Here is a 16,526-nt window from a genome sequence, read left to right on the forward strand (position 1 = left end):
CTTTTGTGACGATTCCCCTGCATATGTAGTTCTACATACTCTTGCTGGAGAAATACCCACTTAAGTGATAGGACCAACATAAACACAGAACTATGCCAAAGGGGAGTTCAGGGTGGTGCAACCTGCATGGATCTCATGATATTTTCTTACACAGAAACTATTGGAGACCTCACACTTTGGCTAAAACATTCATTTTTGGGAGAGGAGAGAAAGCTACAGAATATGCAGGAATCCAAAAAATTCCAATTTAGCTTTAGTTATTCAAGCACCATAAAATGCTGCTTTCTGCCACAAAAGCACATTGCAAATTCACTATCCACTTCTTACATCTAGTAACCGTTTGTGTAAATCAGTGTGGAGTAGGTGAGGATAAGATTGGAGGGAGGCTTAAGGTGAAGAGTGTTAGGTTCATGTGCAATAAGTGCTGCTGTGTGTGAAAGAATGTAGATTCTACAGATTAATGGGGACAATGAGAACGAGCTCAGAAGATCTGGAACATTTAAGCATTTTTTCATGTAAATAATATAACTTTAGAAAATAGGCCTTTACCTGACCAAACACTGTGTAATAATGAATATAAACTTATAATTTCTGTAAATATTACCAGTATGCTGGTCTCTGCATTGACTTTTCTTGCACAACAAACAGTGTGGAATAGGATCTATGTTCAGAATGCAAAAGACTACTGTAGGCTCATATGCATGATGTACATTAAATAATTGCACAGAAAAATTAAAATTAGCAGGTCAGTCCACATTAAAATAATGTTTCAATGTTTGCATCAGTTTGAGTGAGAAATATTAAATGGTTTATACTTCACCCTGGACAAAACGAACTTTCATTTTTCGGAGATTCCCCTTAGAGGAAATTGCCCATATAATTGCAGGTGTAGGTTGATGCAGAAGACGACGGAGTGCACTTTTAAAAGGTATCAATTTAAGATCGCGTCAGCCCTTATGAATGTCATCACTGTTCTTAGAAAAGTGCTGTAAAGACCTGCCAGTATGAATCAGCTCTGCTGGTCTGAACATTTCTCTCCTACATAAAGGGACATAAATAGACTGATGTATGCACTCTGAACATTGTGCTTTTTCCCTCTTAACTTTGTTTCCTTTTTGTTGCACATGACAATTAGAGGCACTCACATTTTACCGAAAGGAGATAGTTTGTTGCTTTTTAATACTTGACATTTATTTTCTCGGAAACAAGTTTCAAAGGTAATGGTATAATTATCAACCTCAAGTTGGTCGATTTTAGTGAAAAAAATCTGTCTTGATGCAGTCATCTAGTGGCACCCCCAATGAATAAAGAAATGTAATCTGGATAAGTGACATATTTTTCAAATAGTGCAACGAAAAACATAAAGGATCTCAGAAAACATTTTCAAGATAAATGTTTGTCTCCTGTTACATTCTTAGCTGTCGATTATCAATTAATTCTAGAAATGAATCACTAGGTTCCATAAAGGACATTAAATAGTTGTTTAACATATTTTATGTAGCACTTCATTCTCGAGCTTTGCATTTATGGGCACCCTAACTAACAGGTGCCGATATTGCTCAATGCATTGGTATTAGTGGTGTGTGAATTTGCATCTTGTTTGCAAAATTTCATGAAAATTATGACAATTACCTATATTTTTTTAGAAATGCAGAACGGAGTATTACATGGAAAAATTGTTCTGCAGGGCATATCTCGTGTTTAAAAGTCACTCGAGATAAATCGTTTTGTCACAAGACATCTTCTATTCCAACCAGTCTACTGAATTATATATTCTGCTCGAACATGTGCCCTGAGGAGACTAAGGGGGTCATTACAACCCTGGCGGACGGTGGAAAAGGTGCGGTAATACCGCAAACAGGCCAGCGGACAAAAAAATGGAATCATGACCCTGGCAGAAACCGCCCACAAAGACAGCCACTTTAACACACCGTCCGCCACGGCGGTACAGACAAGCAGCGCGGCGGTTACCGCCAACAGACAGGCGGGAGACAATGTACCGCCCACAGTATTACAACAGGCCAATCCGCCTCTTTTCCAGGGCGGATTCACCGTGGATAAAAACACGGCGGAAACAGCTTTTGCTGTGGGAAAACGCTCACCTCAACACATCCCACGAGGAACGACAACTCCATGGACCCGGAACTCTAAATACTACCTGCCCTTGTCTTTCTGCTCGTTTACGACCAACAGCGACATAGGCGCAGAAGATACTGGTGAGTACTGCATCTACGACACGGGGGAGGGAGGAGGCAAAAGTCAGGGGGACACCCACCAAACACCCCCACCCTCGCATATTACAACATACACACCAATGCAGTCAAAACTATCACATTAACAACCCACAATCCCCCCAGAAGAATGCAAAGACAATGCGAATTTCGGTCAAACATTGTAATATGCCAATATACATGTCATACAAAAATATACAGATATATATCTCTAAATCACTCATAATTATATATACAATACAAGAAGTAGTGCAGATATGTACACAACAATGTCCGTGCACCAACAGTCCAAAAATGCATGGGGGAGGCCCACAATAGATACCTGACCAAAATCCGAGAGAACACTGCCGGGGCATCAGATAGAAATACTACAGGCACCTCAGGGGGAAGGGAAGGGGGGGCACCTCAGCCAGGTGACTGCAAAGCTACATCCACAATGGGGCTCCATGCCCATTGATGTATCCTGGAGAGTGCAAAGCCACAGTCTCTCAAGTCTCTACAGTGGGTGGTTTGCCCACTGTGCCATCCTGGGGAGTGCAAAGCCACAGTCTCTCAAGTCTCTACAGTGGGTGGTTTGCCCACTGTGCCATCCTGGGGAGTGCAAAGCCACAGTCTCACAAGTCTCTACAGTGGGTGGTTTGCCCACTGTGCCATCCTGGGTAGTGCAAAGCCACAGTCTCACAAGTCTCTACAGTGGGTGGTTTGCCCACTGTGCCATCCTGGGGAGTGCAAAGCCACAGTCTCTCAAGTAGATGCAGGTCTCCACTGGTTCTGGAGGGGGACTGGTGCCCAGACTGGATGAGTCTCCCCGTGAAAGTTCCTGTCCTGTCACTGTCCCAGCTGCACATGGGATAAGGATGCCTGATGTGGCGGTCCATTCATTCCTACACCGTGCATGCCCTGTTCAGCGGTGCTTTTCCATGGCGGTCTTTGCCCTGTTCAGCGGTGCTTTGCCATGGCGGTCTTTGCCCTGTTCAGCGGTGCTTTGACATGGCGGTCTCTGCCCTGTTCAGCGGTGCTTTGACATGGCGGTTCAGGACTGTTCAGCGGTGCTTTGCCATGGCGGTCTTTGCCCTGTTCAGCGGTACTTTGCCATGGCTTTCTCTGCCCTGTTCAGCGGTGCTTTGCCATAGCGGTTCAGGACTGTTCAGTGGTGCTTTGACATGGCAGTCTCTGCCTTGTTCAGCGGTGCTTTGCCATGGCGGTTCAGGACTGTTCAGCGGTGCTTTGCCATGGCGGTTCTGATACTGGACATTGGTGTGTGGCATGACGATCTCCACACTGGACATTGGTGTGTGGCAGGACGATCTCCACACTGGACAATGGTGTGTGGCATAACGATCTCCATACTGGACATTGGTGTGTGGCATGACGTTCCATCATTGGCCAGCGGGGCTGTGGCATCCTGTCCCCTCCTTGGCTGTGACTCCGGCAGTGGTCTCTTGACCAGTAATGATACTTGGGCCCTCCTGGGCTGTGACTCCGGCGGTGGTCTCGGGACCAGTAACGATACTTGATCCCTCCTGGGCTGTGACTCCGTCGGTGGTCTCCTGACAAGTGACGATACTTGGGCCCTCCTGGGCTGTGACTCTGGCGGTGGCGGTGGTCTCCTGACCAGTGACGATACTTGGGCCCTCCTGGGCTGTGACTCTGGCAGTGGCGGTGGTCTCCTGACCAGTGACGATACTTGGGCCCTCCTGGGCTGTGACTCCGGCGGTGGCGGTGGTCTCCTGACCAGTGACGATACTTGGGCCCCCCTGGGCTGTGACTCCGGCGGTTGTCTCCTGACCAGTGACGATACTTGGGCCCTCCTGGGCTGTGAATCCGGCGGTGGCAGTGGTCTCCTGACCAGTGACGATACTTGGGCCCTCCTGGGCTGTGACTCCGGCGGTGGTCTCCTGACCAGTGACAATACTTGGGCCCTTCTGGGCTGTGACTCCGGCGGTGGTCTCTGGACCAGTGACAACGGTGCTGGCAGTTGTGTCTGGACCGCTGGAAATGATGGCGCACTTCTCCGCCGTGACACTCACAACAGGCTGGGGAGACTTCCTCTGGACCTTCCCCACCTTCTTTGGAGCTACAGCTGACTCACCAATCGCCTTGGATCCCATTTCACTTGCTGTCCTCCCAGGAGTCTTGACACAGTCCCGTCGTCCACTCCCCAATTTCAGAGCCTTTACAGGGGGTGGGCTGCCAGTGCCTTGGCTCCGGGTCCTACTGCCTGCCCTGGTGGACGGTGCACTCCAAAAACCTGGAACACGCACCACTGGTACTGGAGGCTTTTTGGCTGAGGCGCTACGACGGGACTGATGAATTGGAGGTGGGGTGGGTGCAAAAAGGTCAATTTGACATAGGTACAGTTTCTGACGGACACTGGGATGGGTAGCTGGAGGGGCCCTGGAAGTGGAGGAAGAGGAGGTGGTTGTAGGAGGTGTCACTTTAGGTGTTTTGGGTGCAGGTGCAGGTACTGGAGGCTGTCGTGAGGTGGATGGATGTTGGGTGAGTGATTGCCGGCGTTTGTGTACTTTGGGAGGGGGCGTCACAGACACACTGGGAGAGGACACAGGGGACGTGTAAATAGCAGTGGAGGTGGAGAGTGCAGGTGAGCGGCTTGTGGTGCTGGGTGTCCTGGTGCGAGGCCTGGTGCCTGTAGATGTGGTGCATGCAGGTGTGTGTGTAGATGAGAATGGGAGGGAGGAGGGAGAAGAGGAGGAGGGGGACACAGTGGAGACAGTGGATGTTGCTGTGTCTGTATGTGGGTGAGGCTTGCGTGAGTGCCTGTGGTGTGTGTGGTGCCTATGTTTGCTTGAGCTACTTGTGTGTGTTGACTTGTGTGCATGCTGGTCTGTAGGTGTGCTTGGGATGGGCTGGGGTACAGGAGATTGGGTCTGGGTGGAGGAAGTTGGAGGGGGGAGGCTGGACACAGGGACAATGGTTGCAATCAGTGCTGAGGCCAGAGATTGCAGGGTTCGCTGAAGGGCAGCCTGACCAGAATGAATGCCCTCCAGGAATGCATTACCGTGTTGCAACTCCCTTTCTACACCCTGGATGGCATTCACAATGGTAGACTGCCCAACAGTGAGTGACCTGAGGAGGTCAATGGCCTCCTCACTGAGGGCAGCAGGGGTCACTGGGGCAGGGCCTGAGGTGCCTGGGGCGAAGGTGATGCCCACCTTCCTGGGTGAGCGGGCACGGGGTGAATGCTGAGGGGCTGCTGGGAGGGCGGTGCTGGTAGGGGAGGTGGCGGCTGTACCTGTAGAAGTGGGGCGCACAGATGGTGCAGCCACCACAAGGGAGCTCCCATCGGCAGACGAGTCCGTGTCACTGCTTGGTGATCCGGTGGCCGACGTGAAGCTCCCCTCGCCCTCCGTCGAAGTGGTGCATTCAGAGTCTGTGGTGTGGCCCTCCATGGCCATGTGGGATGCAGCTCCCTCGTGCTCCGGTGCAACTGTACCTCCGCCTGATGATGCTGATGTACAAAAGGACAGGGAGAGCAGGAAAAGGGGGGGGAGAGACAGAACAAAGAGAGTTTTAGTGCATGGCATACCGCTACTGTTGGCGGACAAGACAGACGCAACAGCCCCATGCATTACGCCGTGCTCCTGGCCTCTGCACATGCAATTTCTGGGATATGGCCCACATGGCAATGCTGGAAATCTGATCACATGGATGCCACAGGGGCAACTATACCTCAACTTGGCACTTTTCTGAGGTGGGGTAGAGTGCCACATGGCACACATTACGGAGGGGCCTTGCCTACCTAACTCGCCCTGGCCTAGGGACACACACAGCCCAGCTCCCCCACCCAGACCCCTCCACTGCACGCAAAGTCAGCAGAATGAGGTTGTACTCACCCCCTTGTGTCTGCTGTGATGTCCTTAAGCGCCCATCCAACTCCGGGTAGGCCCCCGGCAGGATCCGGAACATCAGGGCGGTCATGGTGCGAAGGGCACCCCTTCCACGTTGGGAGGCCATCCCCAGCTGAGCCTCCGCCGTCTTCTTGCTGCAGCGGCGAATGTCCTCCCATCTCTTACGGCAGTGGGTGCCCCGTCTCTGGTGGGCCCCCAGGGTCCGGACCTCCTTGGCGATGGCACACCAAATGTCCCTCTTCTGGTGGGCGCTGACCTACATGACATGCATGAGGAAAGAGGAACAGTCATTACCAACTGCACCGTCGTTGTGAGTGGCCTCCTCCCTACTCTGGCCATGTGAGCCTTTTATGCCCATGCTTTACTGTAGTATCAACTCTGCCCCCTTCCCTCTTCCACCCAGCCCTGTCCACCCCGGCCTATCCCATACAACGTGCTCCCTGTGTACTAACCTGTTGGTCTGGAGGACCGTAGAGTAGCATGTACTGGGGGAGGACCCCATCCACAAGTTTCTCCAACTCCTGTGCAGTGAAGGCAGGGGCCCTTTCCCTAGACGCAGCAGCCATTGTCGCTTCCAGACCGAAGTCACAGCAGCACTAGCAGTGTAGGTCCTCTCCTGTCGAAGGTCAGGTATCTAGTGATTGAACAGATAGAAAATGGCGGTGACGTCTGCGGCGGTGACGTGTGCGGCGGTGCACATCATCACCGCCGGCGCACCTGTTCATTGGCTCCTGGGACCCATAGGGTTCAATGTTAACCAATGCAGCATTGCGCCGCGGTCTACGACCGCCTACCGCGACGGTGTGCAACGCCAGCGCTGTTACCCCACAATCCCATTGTCGCAGTTTAGAGGTCAGGCAGCCGCCATTTCAGGGGCCCACATGGCTTCATTTACTACTGCGTCACACATACTGAGGCCTACACTCAACACACATCCAGGAAGGGTTTATTGTCTGGTGTAGTCTTGTGTGTGACTGTGGGTACATACCTGGAGGAACAGTGACTGTTTATTCGCTGTTGTCCTTCTTAGGCACCGTCAGCTGGGACATATGAGAAGATGGTGGAATCCTCCGGTGTACCGACTGCTGGTGGACCTGTTAACAATGGAAGAGAGACATTTAATCGTCACCTACAGGTTAGACCGTGACACTATCCATGAACTATGTACCCAGTTGGAGACAGACCTGATGTCACCAATCCGCCATCCGACTGGAATCCCCCCTGATGTGCAGGTGCTGTCAGTGCTCCATTTCCTTGCAAGTGGGTCTTTTCAGACAACTTTGGCCATGGCATCAGGGATGTCCCAGCCTATGTTTTCCATCGTCTTGTCCAGAGTGTTGGCTGCCCTGCTGAAACACGTAAGGAGATACATCATTTTCCCTGAGGTGGAGGATTTGCCTACAGTGAAAGGTGACTTCTATGCTCTTGGAAATATCCCCAACGTCATAGGTGCCATTGATGGGACCCATGTAGCTCTGGTCCCCCCCGCAGGAGTGAACAGGTGTACAGAAACCGGAAGAGTTATCATTCGATGAATGTCCAGATGGTCTGTTTGGCAGACCAGTACATCTCGCAGGTAAATGCTATGTTCCCTGGGTCTGTGCATGACGCCTACATCCTGCGCAATAGCAGCATCCCTGATATTCATCACCTTAAAGACTTTACGACGCATCTTCCCCCAACTCGGATTTCCACACAAGGTGCAAGCTACCATCTCACTTGTACTATCAAAACTGGATTATGCCAATAGCCTCTACCATTGATCATCTCTATCTGTTATGAAAAAACTACAACGTATCCAGAATTCCACAGCCAGGCTACTACTACATATAAAGCCGCAAGCCCACATCTCCCCTGCCTTGAGAGCACTACGCTGGTTACCCATTGCCAGAAGATGCACTTTCAAGCTGCTTTGTATCACCCACAAAGCTATACATGGAACAGGACCGCTTTTTATCAGAAAGAAAATGACCAAATACATCCAACAAAGAACCCTCCGCTCAAGACTGGCACCCCGCCTTAGAACACCACCATACAAGAAAAAGACTATAGGTGGTACATCCTTCTCCGTCGAAGCAGCCAAACTATGGAATTCATTACCCCCAACTATAAGAGCCACAGATAACTTTCTTGTCTTCAGAAAACTACTCAAGAGTTGACTCTTTCCTTCATAACCACCTTTTTCAAACAACTATGAACTGCATATGCCTATGTGGATAAATATTTTTTCAGATTATATATATATTTCTATTTATTTATAGCTTCTTTGGAAAATATGTATCGCTACTATGTCATAACAATAAAATACACACACACTCTTTAAACCTGTCTGACTAAGTATTTTTTACCCATGTTTCTAATTATGTATTGTATGTGCATATGTGTGTGTGTGTGTGTGTATATATATATATGTATATATATATATATATATATATACATATGTATATATATATGTGTATGTGTATATGTTGTTTCTGTGCTTGGCATGTTCGTGGATCATTGAATTCCTGCTCTCATCTTATCACACTTATCTACTCATCACTCTTATGTCATGTCTCTATCAAACTATCCTCCATTCTCACTCTGACTCATCCCAAATCTCTTCTACCACTTTCATCTCCTAAATATCTCTGCCTAAGCGCTTCCCTCCACATCTAACTCACCAAACCTCACTCTACCTCTGTGACCTCCCACACAACCCTACTAAATTCTCCTGCATTCATCTCACACTGCTACTATGCTCTCCCTAACCCTTCCACATACTTTTCCCCCTCCACCCCCCTTTACTCATCCCAAGCCTTTGGGTTGAGTAAATGAAGGATATACTCCCAATTAACACCTCTAGATTTTATTTCCTCCTCCACCCCTCCATTACTCCAGTCTAACTAACAAACTCTCATATCCGCGGCTCAAATTAACTCATAATAATACTAAAACTGTACTCATTATTTAACGATACTAATCCATCACTAATTCTTGTTGGGTTCCGGAGTAGCGTGCTACTCATCGAAAAGCGCTTCGATGCCTCGTCAGGGGTAGTAAGCGCTATATAAATACAATTACAATTACAATTACAATATGATGGGTCAACTCCAGAGGCACCGTGTATGGCTATTGGGGGACTCTGGTTACTCCAACCTTTCCTGGCTAATGACCCCAGTGAGGAATCCCAGGACCAGGGCAGAGGAACGCTACAATGAGGCCCATGGGCGGACTAGGAGGGTGATCGAACGCACCTTCGGCCTCCTGAAGGCCAGGTTCAGGTGTCTCCATATGACAGGTGGGTCCCTATTCTACTCACCGAAGAAGGTGTGCGACATCATCATTGCCTGCTCCATGCTCCATAATTTGGCATTGTGACGCCAGGTGCCTTTTCTACAGGAGGATGATCCAGATGACGGTGTTGTAGCAGCTGTGGAGCCTGTGGAGCCTGTGGACAGTGATGAGGATGAAGCTGAGGAAGAAGAAAATGACAACAGGGAGTCAGTCATACAGCAATATTTCCAGTGAAACACAGGTGAGTACATTTTCAGGTTTAACATTATATTAACTTTCACACGTCTACCTCTATCCTGTACCGACATTTCACTCACTATTTGTTAACTGAGTTGTCCCCTTCCATTTCAGTTTCACAAATGTGGTAACCTACGTGTCCACTGCTTGCATCCTTGAAGGGCTTGTGATGTGTGACATTGGTATGTTAGCCTTCCAATGGGTAACCCATTATGACACTGTCATTGATAATACAAAATTAAAAATCATAGACTGACTCCATTTTATTTAGTGTTTCAAGGGTGTTTATTTAAGTGCTAAAAAATGAAGGGGAGTTGTGAAATGGGGATGGGTGATGGTGGAGGAATGTCCATGGCAGAGTCCAGTCTATTAGTCTCACAGGTACATTGCACATCTGGCCATTGGAAGTGGAGCTGGGGCAGTTCCGATTTGGACAGGGTAACAAAGTGGGACAGTGGGGGGACAATCAGGGTGGTCTTATTTCCTGGCGGGGGTCTTGCCATCTTGCTCTGTCCTGTTCCTGGATCTCAGGGCCCGCTTGTGTGGTGGTTGTCCGTCTGCAGGGGATGGGGTGCTGGTGTGGTGGTCCTGTGGTGGTGCGTCCTGTCCACTAGCGCCGGCGGAGGTGGTGGGCAGTTCGTCGTCCTGACTAGTGTCATGGGCCCCTTGGAGTGCCACGGTGTCCCTCAAGGTCTTTTGAATGTCCGTCAGCACCCCTACGATGGTGCCCAGGGCGGAGCCAATGGTCCTGAGCTCCTCCCTGAACCCCAAATACTGCTCCTCCTGCAGACGCAGGGTCTCCTGCAACTTGTCCAGGACCGTCGCCATCGTCTCCTGGGAGTGGTGGTATGCTCCCATGATGGAGGATAGGGCCTCGTGGAGAGTTGGTTCCCTTGGCCTGTCCTCCCTCTGTCGCACAGCAGCCCTCCCAGTTCCCATGTGTTCCTGTGCCTCCGTCCCCTGGACTGTGTGCCCACTACCACTGCCCCCAGGTCCCTGTTGTTGTTGGGGTGTTGGGTTAGCCTGGGTGCCCTGTAGTGGTGGACACACCGCTGATTGACCTGTCCTGGGTAGGAAGGTTTGGGCTCGCTGGGTAGGTGCTGTGCTGGTGTTACCAGAGGGTGGAAGCTCGGTGTTGGGCTGTGGCTGGGCAAGGGGAACCGACTGCCCTGAGGCCCACGATGGTCCGGGCTGGTCATCAAGATCCAGTAGGGCAGAGCTGCTGTCGTCACTGTGGGCCTCTTCTGGGGGTGGAGTGGTGTTGTCTGGACCCTCTGGTGTGGTGACGTTCCTTCGGGTTCCTGCGGGGGTATAAGTACATGATTATTGCATGTGTGTGTTTAATGGTGTGCAATGGTTGGGTGTGCGTGAACCCCAGTGCAGGCATTCCTGTGTGGGGGCTTGTGTGATGATGTTTGGGGGTGTTCTGGGTATGTGCAGTGGGCATGCTTTAGTGATGGGTGTCTATGCTTAGTTGTGTCATGCAGGTCTTGGGGTTGGGATGTGTAGGTGGTGTTATGGGTACATTAGTGAGGAGTTTGGGTGATAGGGGAGGGTGTGAGGGTGGGGGTGTGTGATAGCATGCAGGTAGGGTGGGGGATACAATAGTGAAGATTTGACTTACCAGTGTCCGTTCCTCTACCGACTCCTCTGAGGCCCTCAGGATGCAAGATGGACAAGACTTGCTCCTCCCATGTTGTTAGTTGAGGGGGAGGATGTGGGGGCCCGCTGCCAGTCTGCTGTACCGCGATGTGGTGCCTGGAGACCGTGGAACGCACCTTCCCCCGTAGGTCGTTCCACCTCTTCCTGATGTCCTCCCTATTTCTTGGGTGCTGTCCCACAGCGTTGACCCTGTCCACTATTCTTTGCCATAGCTCCATCTTCCTGGCTATGGATGTGTGCTGTACCTGTGAGCCAAATAGCTGTGGCTCTACCCGGAGGATTTCCTCCACCATGACCCTGAGCTCCTCCTCAGAGAAGCGGGGGTGTCTTTCGCGTGACATGGGGTGTTGTGTGTGAGGTGTGGGGTGGTGTATGTATTGATGAGTGTGGTGAGTGTAGTGGTATGTGGTATTTTGTGCGTGGATGTTGTGTGGGTGATGGTGTAGTGTGCCTCTGTGTGATGGGGTTCTCTATTCTGTGCTGTCTCTCTATGGCGTTCTCTCTAATTTTGGGTCGTAGGGGTTTGTGGGTGATGTGGGTGTGTGTTTTATATTGTGTTGGATGTGTGGGAGTGTTGTTTGTATGTGTATCAGGTGTGTGTATTTGGAATTGTCCAATGTGGCGGTGTTTTAGAGCTGTGTGTGTATTTTGAGCGCAGCGGTGTGTACCTCCAATGGAATACCGCAGTTGAAAGACCGCCGCGTGGATTCGTGGGTCGTAATGGCATGGGCGTGTTTCTGTTGGCGTGGAGGTGGAGGTTTTGTTTACGCATGTTTATCGCTGACCTTTGGTGTGGCGGGATTGTGTGGGTGTCTGAATTTCAGCGGATTCCGAGATGTGTGTCATAATAGCTGTGGCGGTCTACCGCCGCCGCGGCGGTGTATTGGTGGTCTTCTGCACAGCGGTAAGCGCCTTATACCGCCAATGTTGTAATGACCCCCTAAGGCCCTCATTAAAACCCTGGCGGCTGGTGTTAAAGTGGCAGTAATACCGCCAACAGGCCGGCGGTAATTACTGCCAAATTATGACCATGGTGGAAAGATCTCCGATATACAGCCAATGTACCACAACGACCGCCAGGGCGTAAGCAACAGGCACCATGGCGGTAGGCCGCCTACAGCCAGGCGGAAGTCAATGTTCCCCCCACCATATTAAGACACATCAATCCGCCACCTTTTCGGGGGCGGTACCGACGACACCAAAAGCCTGGCGGAAACAGACCTCAAAAGGGAAAGGACACAGGCACACCGCCATGGACCCCTAGCTGCAGGTCTTCCCCATTATCTTCTACATGCTGCTCCACCACGAACATCAACACCGGCGAAGACCACGATGGTGAGTACAGCCACCTAGCACACAAGGGAGGGGGAAGAAAAAAGAGAGTCACACACACGCACCACACAACCCTCTCCCCTCCCAACACCATAAACACAGTCAGCTGCATTACTAAAACATTTTTACCCCGTAACTTGAATGAATAATGCAAGGACAAAATGATTTTGAACAAGTGAATGTAATGAGAGCAACATATCTAGAAAAATAATTTATGCATGACAATAGATATAAACATATGTACATAAAAAGGGTCACGTCCCAGTCCACAATGTTTGTGGACCAAAGGGCCACAGGCCAAAGTCCAAGGCCACACACCTCACCTGCCTCGACACGGAGAGAACACTGCAGGGGCATCAGTTGGTAAATAGGCAGGCACCTCAGGGGGACGGGGGACCCGAGGGCACCTCAGGCGGGAGATGAAACAAGACCAATGGTTGTGGAGGGGGTAACATGCCCTGTGCTTGTGCCTGGGGAGTGCAAGGCCACAGTCTTTGGAGTGGCTGAGTTGCCCACTTGCTCTGAAGGGCCCATCATGCCCTGTGCTTGGTCCTGGGGAATGCAAGGCCACAATCTATCAGGTGAGTGACTTGCCCACTGGTTCTGGAGGGGGCAACAAGCCCTGTGCTTGGTCCTGGGGAGTGCAAGGCCAGAGTTTATCAGGTGGGTGACTTGCTCACTTGCTCTGGGGGGGCCAACATGCCCTGTGCTTGGTCCTGGGGAGTGCAATGCCACAGTCTCTCAGGTGGGTGACGTGCCCACTTGCTCTGGAGGGGGCAACATGCCCTGTGTTTGGTCCTGGGGAGTGCAAGGCCACAGTCTCTTGAGTGGGTGACTTGCCCACTGGTTCTGGAGGGAGCATTGTGCTTTGTGCTCTTGATCCTGGGGTGTCTTGGCTATGTTGGTGTCTTACCCAGTGGTTCTGAAGGGGACCTCGTGCTCTGTGCTGTTGATCCAGGGGTGTCTTGGCTATGTGGGTGTCTTACCCACTGGTTCTGGAGGGGGCCTCGTGCCCTGTGCTCTTGATCCTGGGATGTCTTGGCTATGTGGGTATCCTACCCACTGGTTCTGGAGGGGGCCTCGTGCCCTGTGCTGTTGATCCTTGGGTGTCTTGGCTATGTGGGTGTCTTACCCACTGGTTCTGGAGGGGGCCTCGTGCACTGTGCTCTTGATCCTGGGGAGTCTTGGCTATGTGGGTGTCTTACCTGCTGGTTCTTGAGGGGGCCTTGTGCCCTGTGCTCTTGATCCTTGGGAGTACAAGGTCACAGGGTGTCATACCCACTGGATTTGCAGAGGGAGGCCGCACAGCATCACATGGAAGCAGGATTACATACCGTCCACCAGCGGTGACGGCTGCTCAATGGTGGTGGTGCTGCTGGTGGGGGGCTCCTGCCCATCCCCTGCAGCCTCTGACAGCTTCCCACTGGAGGTGGTGATGCTGCTGATGGAGGGAGGCTCCTGCCCAGACCCTGCAGCCTCGGACAACTACATCACCAAGGTTGGTGGTGGGGGTCCGTCACAGTTCCTGCCCCAGGCCCCTTGCTCTTCCTGCCTGCTGGTGCAGGCTCCTTGCTCTTCCTGGCAGCTGGGGCAGGCCCCCTTACCTTCTTAGCAGCTGCTGGAGCAGGCTCCCTGCCCTTTCTGGCAGCTGGGTCAGGCTCCTTTCCCTTAAGGCTGCCTGGTGCAGGCTCCTTCACCTTCAGGGCATGTGGCTTGGATCCTTTTCCACCACAAGTGATGTTGTGGCGACTGGGCCTGTGAACTTGGTGGCTGAGGTGCTTGGCTGGCTTCTTCCCACCATAGCCATACATGCAGGATGGAGGGGGGAGGGGCAGGGAAGAGGTCAGTGGTAGATAGGAACAGTTTCTTAGGGACATTGGGGTGGGAAGAGGGAGAAGGAATATGAGTGGAGGAAGAAGGAGTGGTTGTTGGAGGTGTCTGTCTGCTGATTTTGGGTGTAGGTGCATGGCCTGGATGCTGTAGTGAGGTGGATGGCGGTTGGGTGTCTGAGTGCTTGCGTTTGTGTACCTTAGGAGAGGGGGACAGACACAGTGGGAGAGGACACAGGGGACGTGTGCATGGCTGTTGTGGAGGTGTCTGCCAGTGAGGTGTGTGTTCTGCTTGGTGTGCTGATGATGCTGGTAGTGGATGATGATGTAGTGCATGCAGGTGTGAGTGTAGACAGAACTTTGAGGCAGGTGGAGGAGGACGAGGAGGGGAAGACAGTGGAAATAGTGGTTGTTGGTGTGTCAGCATCTGGATGGTGTTTGTGTGAGTGCCTGTGCGATGAAGTGTGGTGCTTGTGTTTGCCTGTACCACTCTTGCGTGTTGTCTTGTGTGCATTCTCGTCTGCCTGTGTGCTTGGGATAGGCTGGGGGCTGGGGAGAATGGGACTGGAAGAGGAAGTTGGAGTGGGATGCTAGAACCAGGGACAATGGCTGCCATCAGAGAGGAGGCCAGAGCCTGAATCGATCTCTGTTGGGCTGCCAATCCACTATGAATGCCCTCCAGGAATGCATTAGTTTGTTGCATCTGGGCTGCCATCCTCTGGATAGCATTCACAATGGTAGACTGCCCTACAGAGATGGATCTCAGGAGGTCAATAGCCTCCTCGCTCAGGGCAGCAGGGCTCACTGGGGCAGGGCCTGAGGTGCCTGGGGTGAAGGAGATGCCCACCCTCCTGGGTGAGAAGCCATGGGCAACTTGATGAGGGGCTGTTGGGAGGGCAGTTCTGGTACCAGGGTGGAGGCTGTACCTGTAGCTGAGGTGGTTACAGGGGTGTCTGCCACCACCAGGGAGCTTCCATTAGAGGAGGTATCTGTGTCAGAACTGTCGCCTCCAGTCTCTGCTGTGGTCTTCCTCTTGCCCACCGTCCCACTTGTGCCCTCAGTGTCGGTGGACTCTGCCTCCTGGGTCCTGTGGGATGCAGCTTCCTCTGTTGCTTGTGCCTCTGCTCCTCCGCCAGATGATGCTAATGCACATAAGGACAGGGTGACAAAAAAAGGTGGGGGAAGAGACAAAGGATACACTCACACACAGGGAAGGGCCCTACGCAATATGCCATAGCACTACCAGAGAAACAGTTAGCAGCCAAGGCATGGTGAGGAGCACACACCACCAAATGCAGCACACCTGGGACCCACCCAACCCTGACTAGTAGTGGATGCCTATGAGCTAGGTAGCAAGATTTTCCCTTCTGAACCCTAGCCACCAGGGGACCTGTGCTGCAATGTCAGGCCTGGCCTAGGGGCGCCCACTGACACACATCCCCCACCCGGAGACCACCCTACAATGCATACGTCGTAATGATGGGCACTGTACTCACCCCTTTGTGGCTGCTCTGATGCCCTCAAGCACCCATCCAGCTCAGGATAGGCCTCCGCCATTATGCAGGCCATCAGGGGGGTGAGGGTTTGACGGGCACACCTTCCTCGTTGGAAGGCCATCCCCAGCGGGGCCTCAGCCGTCTTCCGTGCCCAGCATCTCAGGTCCTCCCACGTTTCTGATGGTGGGTGCTTCCCCTGCTGTGCACGCCACATATCCTTCTTTTGATGGGTGCTGACCTGCTGAGGAAATACACACAGGAAAATAGAATTAGTCAAACAGTCCTGCCTGTTACACTTATGGCCCACCGTACCCCTTCACATCACCATTTACACACACATAGCCCACTCTACAACCAATATGCTGGCCAGAGGACATCCACCCACCCCCCTTACATGAGGCCTTCACACACACCACTCCATGCATTAATACTACATGCATTGTGCCCACAGTGTACTCACCTGTTGGTCTGGAGGCCCATATAGTAGTCCGTACTGGGGTAGGACCCCATCCACCAGTCTCTCCAACTCCGCCGAAGTGAATGCTGGGGCCCTTACCCCAGTCACACGGGCCATGGTAGGTTACAGACACAGGT

The sequence above is a fragment of the Pleurodeles waltl genome, chromosome 1_1 (genome assembly GCF_031143425.1).
Source record: "Pleurodeles waltl isolate 20211129_DDA chromosome 1_1, aPleWal1.hap1.20221129, whole genome shotgun sequence".
Lineage (NCBI taxonomy): Eukaryota > Metazoa > Chordata > Amphibia > Caudata > Salamandridae > Pleurodeles > Pleurodeles waltl.